This window comes from Propithecus coquereli, unplaced genomic scaffold, assembly GCF_000956105.1.
Source record: "Propithecus coquereli isolate 6110/MARCELLA unplaced genomic scaffold, Pcoq_1.0 Scaffold1, whole genome shotgun sequence".
NCBI classification, from domain to species: Eukaryota; Metazoa; Chordata; class Mammalia; order Primates; family Indriidae; genus Propithecus; species Propithecus coquereli.
Window position 1 is genome coordinate 12,160,520 of NW_012133857.1, and position 8,809 is coordinate 12,169,328.

Consider the following 8,809-nt stretch of genomic DNA (forward strand, 5'->3'; position numbering starts at 1 on the left):
GCGGCGGGACCCCGCCTTCTCGAAGCCAGGTCTGGGCAGCTCCAAGCGCGGCGTGCCCCAACAGCCAGAGGTGGGGACAGGAGCGCCTTGGGCAGGGTGGGCTAGGCTGGGCAGGAGATGGGGGGAGGTGGGGGGAAGGGTTGAGGAGCCTAACGGGGATTTGGAGATAGGTTTGGGATTCCTGGGGGCCTTGCAGGGTTTCCCGAGAGTTTGGCTTCTGCACTTGAATCTGGCTTTGGAGTCCCTCGCCGCCCTTTCTTTCCCTGTGGTGGTAGGCTGCTGTGACTCTTGAAGGAGGCTTGACTTCTGCGCTTGTCCTTGAGGAGTTTCTGTCAGATTTCAAAGGTCTGTGACCTCCCATCCCGGGTTCCCGCCTGGGCTACTCAGGGAAGAGAGTTGGCCTGGGAAGTCTGAGTGAGACTCAAGAGAGGCCCAGTGGAATTTGTCTTTGATTATTATTATGGAAAATCCTATGGAGGCCTCTGGAAAAGACTTTTGAATGATAGGAGCTCAGAGACTGTCTCCAGGTTGAAAAGAAACTGAAGTTGAGAGAGGATGACTGTTCGTGCTTGAGGAGGGCCTGGCCAGGCCAGAGGGGGCCTGAAGTCTGAGGAAGAGACTTGCTTTTTTTCTGCTCTTTATGCAGTGGAGGAAAGGGAGTGGCACTTGGAGGGCCCACACACTGGGGCTTCAAGATTTTCAGGGTTGGCCAGCCGCAGTGGCTCACGCCTGTAATCCTAGCACTTTGGGAAGCCAAGGTGGGAGGATCGCTTGAGGTCAAGAGTTCGAGACCAGCTTGGACAACATACTGAGACCTCATCTCTACAGAAAAAGAAAAATTAGCCAGGCGTGGTGGCACGTGCGTCCCAGCTACTCGGGAGGCTGAAGCAGGAGGATCACTTGAGCCCAGGAGTTTGAGGTTGCAGTGAGTTGTGATCATGCCACTGCCCTCCAACCAGGGCGACAAAATGAGACCCTGTCTCTCAAAAAACAAAAAAGATTTTCAGGGTTGAAGATAGGTTCAGATGGGGGGAGTCTATGCCCCTCGGAGCCTCCCATGCTTACCTACCCTGCTAGGGCCTTTCCTGTGTGAATGGTTCCATTCCTGCCATGCACTCAATTTTTCCTCCCCTTTTATGCTTCTTTTAATAAGGTTGGGGGTGGTGAGAGATGAGGAGGGGATCCTGACCTCGAAAGTTTTTAATGTGTGCATTTAAGTTTTCATTTATCTTGGAATGACTAGTGTTCTACTTTAGAATGCCTACCTCTTCATTAGTAGTGTTGTAGTAGCATCTTCAAGGAGAGCTTTAGACGGATGGGATTTCTACCCTCTGGGAATTTAAAAGCCTACACAGGTAGCATGGAGACAGGTAAATGCAGAGAAGAGAGATAAACCTGAGGTTGGGTGCATCAAGCCCCAGGTGTTCTTTAGACATATTGAGAATAAGGGTGTACTTACCACAAGTTTTAAACATTGGGAAAAAGAATTAAGGGTGTAACCATGGGTTTTTCTTTAACTGCATTAAAAGTCCTCTTAAGAATTAATTAGGTTCTGGGCCGGGCGCGGTGGCTCATGCCTGTAATCCTAGCTCTCTGGGAGGCCGAGGCGGGCGGATCCTTTGAGCTCAGGAGTTTGAGACCAGCCTGAGCAAGAGCGAGACCCCGTCTCTACCAAAAATAGAAGGAAATTACTTGGACAACTAAAAATGTATAGAAAAAATTAGCCGGGCATGGTGGCTCATGCCTGTAGTCCCAGCTACTGAGGAGGCTGAGGCAGAAGGATCGCTTGAGCCCAGGAGTTTGAGGTTGCTGTGAGCTGTGATGATGCCACTGCGCTCCAGCCCAGGCAACAGAGCCACCCTGCCTCGGGGGAAAAAAAAGAACTTTCTCACATCTATTTGTTGGTCTTCTTGAGGTACAGTTTGTTCTAGAAAGGTAAGATAAATGACTGATTCTTTCTCCACCAGTTTTCAGAATAATGAGTTGGTTGCCTATCTTCCAAAGTGATTAATGAAAGTTTAAAAAAATATAATTATGAATTCAACAGAGGAAGCCCCTATAAGTTATCTCTCCAGTAGTCCTTGGCCCTAGTAGTCTTTGATAACTTCCTTGTTCTCTGGTATGACAGGATGTTCTGACCAGGCATGGTGGCTTGTGCCTGTTATCCCAGCTACTCGGGAGGCTGAGCTTGGAGGATCATTTGAGCCCAAGAGTTAGAGACCAGCTTGCATGACATAGTGAGACCCCCATCTCAAAAAAAAAAAAAAAAAAAAGAAAAGAAAAGTCTCAGGGTCATTTTACACGTTTCTTGCCCCAGACCTGGTTCCTTTTAGTGGGGAATGGCATTTCAAGACAAAAGCTAGGTATTATGGGAGATCATTGCTACTGGGTAGGTCATTGTTTCCCGGCATTTTCAGTGGACAGAGTTATGAAATACATTTTTAAAGAGAAAGATACATTGAGTTAATAATGATATTCATTTTATATCAAACCTAGGACTACAGGGTTTTTGCTTAACTTCTTTCATTATATTTGTACCTCTTATCACACATTGAAATTTTTTGTTCCCACCCACATTAATATAATTATTTATTTGCTTTATTCTTGATATATGTAGGTATATAATACATATACTTACTGTTTTTTACTAACAATGTGATTACTAAAACAAATGAACAGATTCCTTTGCTGATCTTTTTGTCCTTAGGATACGCTTAACTAGGAATATGGCATCAAGTTACCATATTTAGAGGCACAGGAAATAAACTCTCTCTGTGGGGCTCAATCACCAACTCATTTCATTTTGCATCTTTGCAGGGATTGCTTTGTTTTTTCCAATTTCTATTTAATTTTATTTTGTGATTATGTGATTACATGTAAACAATATTTACATGATTCTAAAGTTAAAACCTACTACATTTGGAGAAGTCTAGCTTCCATCCCTAGCCTCTTCACCTTATTCCCACTCTTCCCCTAAAGGTAACCATTTTTTTATTGGTTTTCAGTTTATCTGTCTCCTCTCTCTCCCCTCTCTCTCTTCCTCTCCCCCTCTCCTTTCTCTTCCTTCCATCCCTTCCTTTCTTTTTAATATAAGCACATTTATGTGTGTGTATTTATTTATATTCATATTCCCTTGGCTTTTCTTGGTTAAAATGTTGCATACTCTATATACACTGTTCTTCACCTTGCTTTTTTTACTTAGCAATACATCCTGGAGATCATTCCCATAGTATATAGAGGAGATCTTTCTTACTCCTGGACTCAAGGGATGCTCCTGCCTCAGCCTCCTGAGTAGCTGGGACAACAGGCATGCACCACCATGCCTGGCTAAGTTTTTAATTATTTTTTTAGAGATGGGGTCTTGCTATATTGCCCAGGCTGGTCTTAAACTCGTGGCCTTAGTGATCCTTCTGCCTTGGTCTCCCAAATTGTTGGAATTACAGGCATCAGGCACTGTGCTGGGCCTCTTTCTTATTTCTTTTAACAGCTCAATAGAACTCTATTGTGTAGATGTTTCGGTTTATTCAACTAGTCCCCAACTAATGGAATTGGGTTGTTTCTGTTCTTGTTATTATAGATGATTTGTATTGAAGAGCAAGGTATGTATATAATTTTGTATTTTTGCCAATGTATTTTGGGATAGATCCCTAGAAGTAGGATTGCTGAATTAAAGGGTAAATACATATATAAATTTTCTAGATACTGCAGAACTCTCCTCCATAGGGAAATACCATTTGGCTTTCCCACCAGAATTGTATGAGTCTCTTTCCTCACAGATTCTAGTAATAGAGTATGTCATCATACTTCTATTTTTACAAAATATAGGTAAGAAAATAGTCTCAGTGTAATTATAATTTGCATCTCTTTTAATGTAAGTGAGGGTTATCTATATTTTCTTTTTAAATTTTTTTAGAGACAGGGTCTCGCTCTGTCACTCAGGCTGGAGTACAGTGGGACAGTCATATTAATAGCTCACTGCAATCTTGAACTCTTGGGCTCAAGCAATCCTCACTCCTCAGCCTCTCAAGTAGCCAGGACTACAGGTGTGCCACCACCAAGCCAAGCTAATTTATTTTTTTATTTTTTATAGAGACAGAGTCTTGCTATGTTGCCCAGACTGGTCTTGAACTCCTGGCTTCAAGCTATTCTCCCACCTTGGCCTTCCAAAGTCCTGGGATTACAGGCGTGAGCCACTGTGCCCAACCACATTTTATTATATATATAAGGGCCTTTGCATTTCTTTTTCTGTCAACCATTGGCTTATACATCTTGACCATTTTCTATAAGGCTTTTAGGTGATACAAAAGTTTTCTGTTTTTTTTTTTTTTTTTTTGAGGCAGGGTCTCACTCTGTGGCCTCAGCTAGAGTACAGTGGCATCATCATAGCTCACTGCAACCTCAGATTCCTCAAACTCTTGAGCTCAAGTGATCCTCCTGCCACAGCCTCATAACTAGCTGGGACTACAGGTGTGTGCCACCACTCCTGGCTACTTTTTCTGTTTTTTGTAGAGAGAGGGTCTTGCTCTTGCTTAGGCTGGTCTCAAACTCCTGACCTCAAGCAATCTTCTCATCTTGGCCTCCCAAAGTGCTAGGATTACAGGTGTGAGCCACTATGCCCAGCCGAAAGTTTTCTTTTTAAAAATTCTATGTAGGCAAATTTGTCAGTGTTTTTCCTTATTATTTTTGGCTTTTGAGTCAAAGTTTTTCCCCATTTTGAGGTTATAGAAGAATTTATCAATTTTTCCCTGGTACTTTTTTTTTTTTTGAGACAGAGTCTCACTCCATTTCCCAGGCTAGAGTGCCGTGGTGTCAGCCTAGCTCACAGCAACCTCAAACTCTCCAGCTCAAGCAATCTTCCCTCCTCTGCCTCCCGAGTAGCTGGGACTACAGGCATGCACCACCACACCTGGCTAATTTCTTTCTATTTTTAGTAGAGACGGGGTCTCCCTCTTGCTGAGGTTGGTTTCGAACTCCTTACCTCCAGTGATCCTCCGGCCTCAGCCTCCCAGAGTGCTAGCATTATAGGTGTGAGCCATCATTCCTGGCCTTCCCCAGTACCTTCTTGGTTTCATTTTTACATTATTTCTGCTTCATTTGGAATATATTCTGGTGTTTGGTGTAAGGACTAGATTGAATATTATCTTTTTCCATATAGCTATTCAATTACCCCAACTATACTTATTTTTTTTCCAGAAAAAAAATTTGACTTGTTTTTGATAATTGAGTAAATACAACTATTTTTGTTTGTATTTTAAAATTTTTTTGAAAGAAATTAAGAGATAAATGATTTATGAATACATATTAACATACATATTAACAATCACTTTGAGTATTAAAAAGCTATCTGTATATGAGAAAATTATAATGGTATTTAACAAAATTTCAGTACCCTCAGAATCTGTTTTTGGACGTTTATTTTATTTTATTTTATTTTTTTTGAGACAGAGTCTCACTGTGTTGCCCCGGCTAGAGTGCCGTGGCGTCAGCCTAGCTCACAGCAACTTCAAACTCCTGGGCTCAAGCGATCCTTCTGCCTCAGCCTCCTGAGTAGCTGGGACTACAGGCATGCGCCACCATGCCTGGCTAATTTTTTCTGTAGATTTTTAGTTGTCCAATTAATTTCTTTCTATTAATTGCATTAATAGAAATAGATGGGGTCTCGCTCTTGCTCAGGCTGGTTTCAAACTCCTGAGCTCAAACAATCCGCCCGCCTTGGCCTCCCAGAGTGCTAGGATTACAGGCGTGAGCCACCGCGCCCGGCCCTTTAAAGCAGTTTTAATGATAAAATTTTTCTGATCGAAATTCTACCAAAACAATAAAAAATTTTAATGAATTTAATATTAAATGGAGAGAATAATGTAGCAGGACATTTAGAAGATAGAGGTACAAATTGGGGTATTATTTTGTGTTAGGGAAGTAGAGAAAATAAATGGTTTTTCTTTTTACTCTTTTTTGCAGATATTAATTTATAAGGCAGGAGGCATGGCATTAATTAATAAATAGTAATGGCATGGAGTGTGTTCATGGCTTCTTGCCTGGGACAGCTGCACAGCTGTTTCTGCTGAATTATTGGAATGTGAGAAAGAGTGATGTAAACCCTTCAAAAGCACAGAGAGTGAAGGGGATATTATTTTCTCTCTTAAATCTCAACAAAAAGACGCTTTGACATACAAAGAGGGAATGCAAAATAGCCTGTACCCTTTTTTGTTTGTTTGTTTGTTTGTTTGTTTTTGAGACAGAGTCTCACTCTGTTGCCCTGGCTAGAGTGAGTGCCCTGGCGTCATCCTAGCTCACAGCAACCTCAAACTCCTGGGATCAAGCGATCCTCAGCCTCCTGAGTAGCTGGGACTACAGGGATGCGCCACCATACCCAGCTAATTTTTTCTATATATTTTTAGTTGTCCAGATAATTTCTTTCTATTTTTTTTAGTAGAGATGGGGTCTCACTCTTGCTCAGGCTGGTCTTGAACTCCTGAGCTCAAACAATCTGCCTGCTTCGGCCTCCCAGAGTGCTAGGATTATAGGCGTGAGCCACCACACCCGCCGGCCTGTACCCTTTGATCATAACATTTCTTCCCCTTTGCACACTCCAGTTATTCAGCTAGGTCCTCAGTGTGAGTCACTTACGGGTTTCTGGTAGCACAAGACTTTTCTGTTCTCCCCAGGATCACTCAGAACCAGAACTTCCTATCGATAGTGGGAACTGCTCCCCCTCCTCCCATCCCCGTCTCCCCAAGATCTCTGCAGGGGGAAGGGTGGAGAGCAAAGCCAAATGGAGGGCAGCTTGGGCATAGCTGCTGGGGGTGTAGCATGGCAGTTAGGGACTCTGGAGCTGGAAGGACCTTGGTGCAAATCCCAGCTCTGCCTCTTTCTAGCTTTGGAACCTTGGTCAAGCTATTAATACATAACATTTCTAGACCTCAGATTTTATCAATAGCATGAGGATAATAATAGGACCAATCTCATAGAGTCTTTAATAAGTGTTATTGAAAACATTTACGTAAGCAAAGTGTCTGGTTCATGGTAAACACTGAATACATGGTAGCTATTTTTATGTTTTATTCCAAAACATTTTGTAGTAAGTTTCGTATGCTGAAGGTAACATTTAGGGTATTGAATAATCTCTGTTTAAAAAATACTAGAATGGAAGTCAAACCAGATTCTGGTCAGACCTTACTCAATACTTGCTGTATTTAGAAAAGTCATTTAATGTTTCTAAATCTCAGTTTACTTATCCGAAAAATGATAGTACAAATGGCTTACATTGATGCTCTGCTCCCTGCACACCAGGTCCTGTGCTAAATGCTTTGCATGCCTGAGCCGCGTTAATTCTCCTAACATCATTGAGTACCAGGAACTATCAATATTATACAATTTTCAGAGGAAGAAACAAGTACAGAGAAGAATCTTATTCTATTTATTTTAAAAAGTACTTATTGAGCACCTATTATGTGCTGGGCACTTTTTCTTGGTGCTAGAGACATAGCTGTGAACGATACAAAAATCCCTGCCCTTAGAAGTCTATTTTCCAATAGGGGAGGAGAATGAATGAAATAAAATAAAAATGTATATTAGAGTGGTAAAGACTAAGAAGAAAAAGCAAAACGAAAAATAAAGCGGTGAAGCATGTGGTAAGATTTGTAATTTGTTAGTTCTTGGTGCACCCATGGCCAAGGAATGACCAGACACGCCAAAGTTAGGCAAGCACGAAAATGAGGTTTATTGAGGAGAGAGAGAGGATTATAGAGCAAGAGCAAGATATAGGTTTACAGAGCATGGTACCTACACCATAGATGACGACCGGACCCATTGTCACAGCAGGGCAGGCAACTGGGAGGGCAAAGAGAGAGAGCCCAACTATACTTATTAAAATGTCTTCTCTCTCTCCCATGTATTTGAGATGCTACCTTTATCACGTACATACTACATTTCTGTTTTCGGTTAAATTTATTGCTGTGTTTTATGTTGTGTTCTACTGGTTTGTTTCTCTAATCATGTGGCAACGTAAGGTGTAAAATTATAGAAGCTTTATTATATGTTTTACTACCTGGTAGAAGTAGGTCCTTTTCCCCTTTCCTCTCTCTCTTTCGTTTTTTTCCTTTTCACGAATTTCCTGCCTAGTCTTGTTTGTTTTTCCAAATGAACTTTATAATCAACTTTCTACCTGCAGAAAAAAATGTGATGACATTTTTATTGGGATCATTTCACAAAGTTTAAAATCTCTAGAGAGGAATAACATCTTCATGATGTTTAATCTTCTTACCAAAGAACATGATGTATCTTTCCCATTGCTCAGGGATGGTTTGTAGTTTTCCTTATATACCTGCTGTGTGGCTTAAACAAAAGAAATTTATTTTCTCATAGTTTTGGAGACTAGAAGTCCAAGATTAAGGTGCCATCAAAATTGGTTTCTGGTGAGGCCTCTCTTCCTGGCTCACAGAAGCCCACCTCCTTGCATTGTCCTCTCCTGGCCTTTCCTCTATGTGCATAGAGAAAGAGAAAGAGAGAGAGAGCTCCGTGGTGTTTCCTTTTCTTGTTATAAGGACACCAGGCCTTAGAAGAATTAGAACCCTACACTATGAACTCATTTAACCTTAATTATCTCCTTAAAGGCCCTATCTCCAAATATAGTCACATGGAGGATTAAGGCTTCAACATACGAATTTTAGAGGGACACAATTCCATTCACAATAGTAGGCATCCATATGTTGTTCCTGACTTTATCAAGAAGGCTTCTGGGGTTGAGGAGGGGGGTAAGGGCAACATACGTAACTTAAACATCTGTACCCCAATAATATGCTGAAATAAA

At 41.7% G+C, this 8,809-nt stretch overlaps 1 protein-coding gene across 1 annotated transcript in view; it reads left to right on the top strand.

The window, feature by feature from the left end:
* Positions 1-8,809, top strand: part of CCDC36 (coiled-coil domain containing 36) — a 41,435-nt gene continuing 32,626 nt past the window's right edge. The window contains exon 1 of the mRNA XM_012651722.1: positions 1-70. The gene's annotated coding sequence lies outside the window, so the exon portion shown is untranslated. The remainder of the gene's footprint in view (positions 71-8,809) is intronic.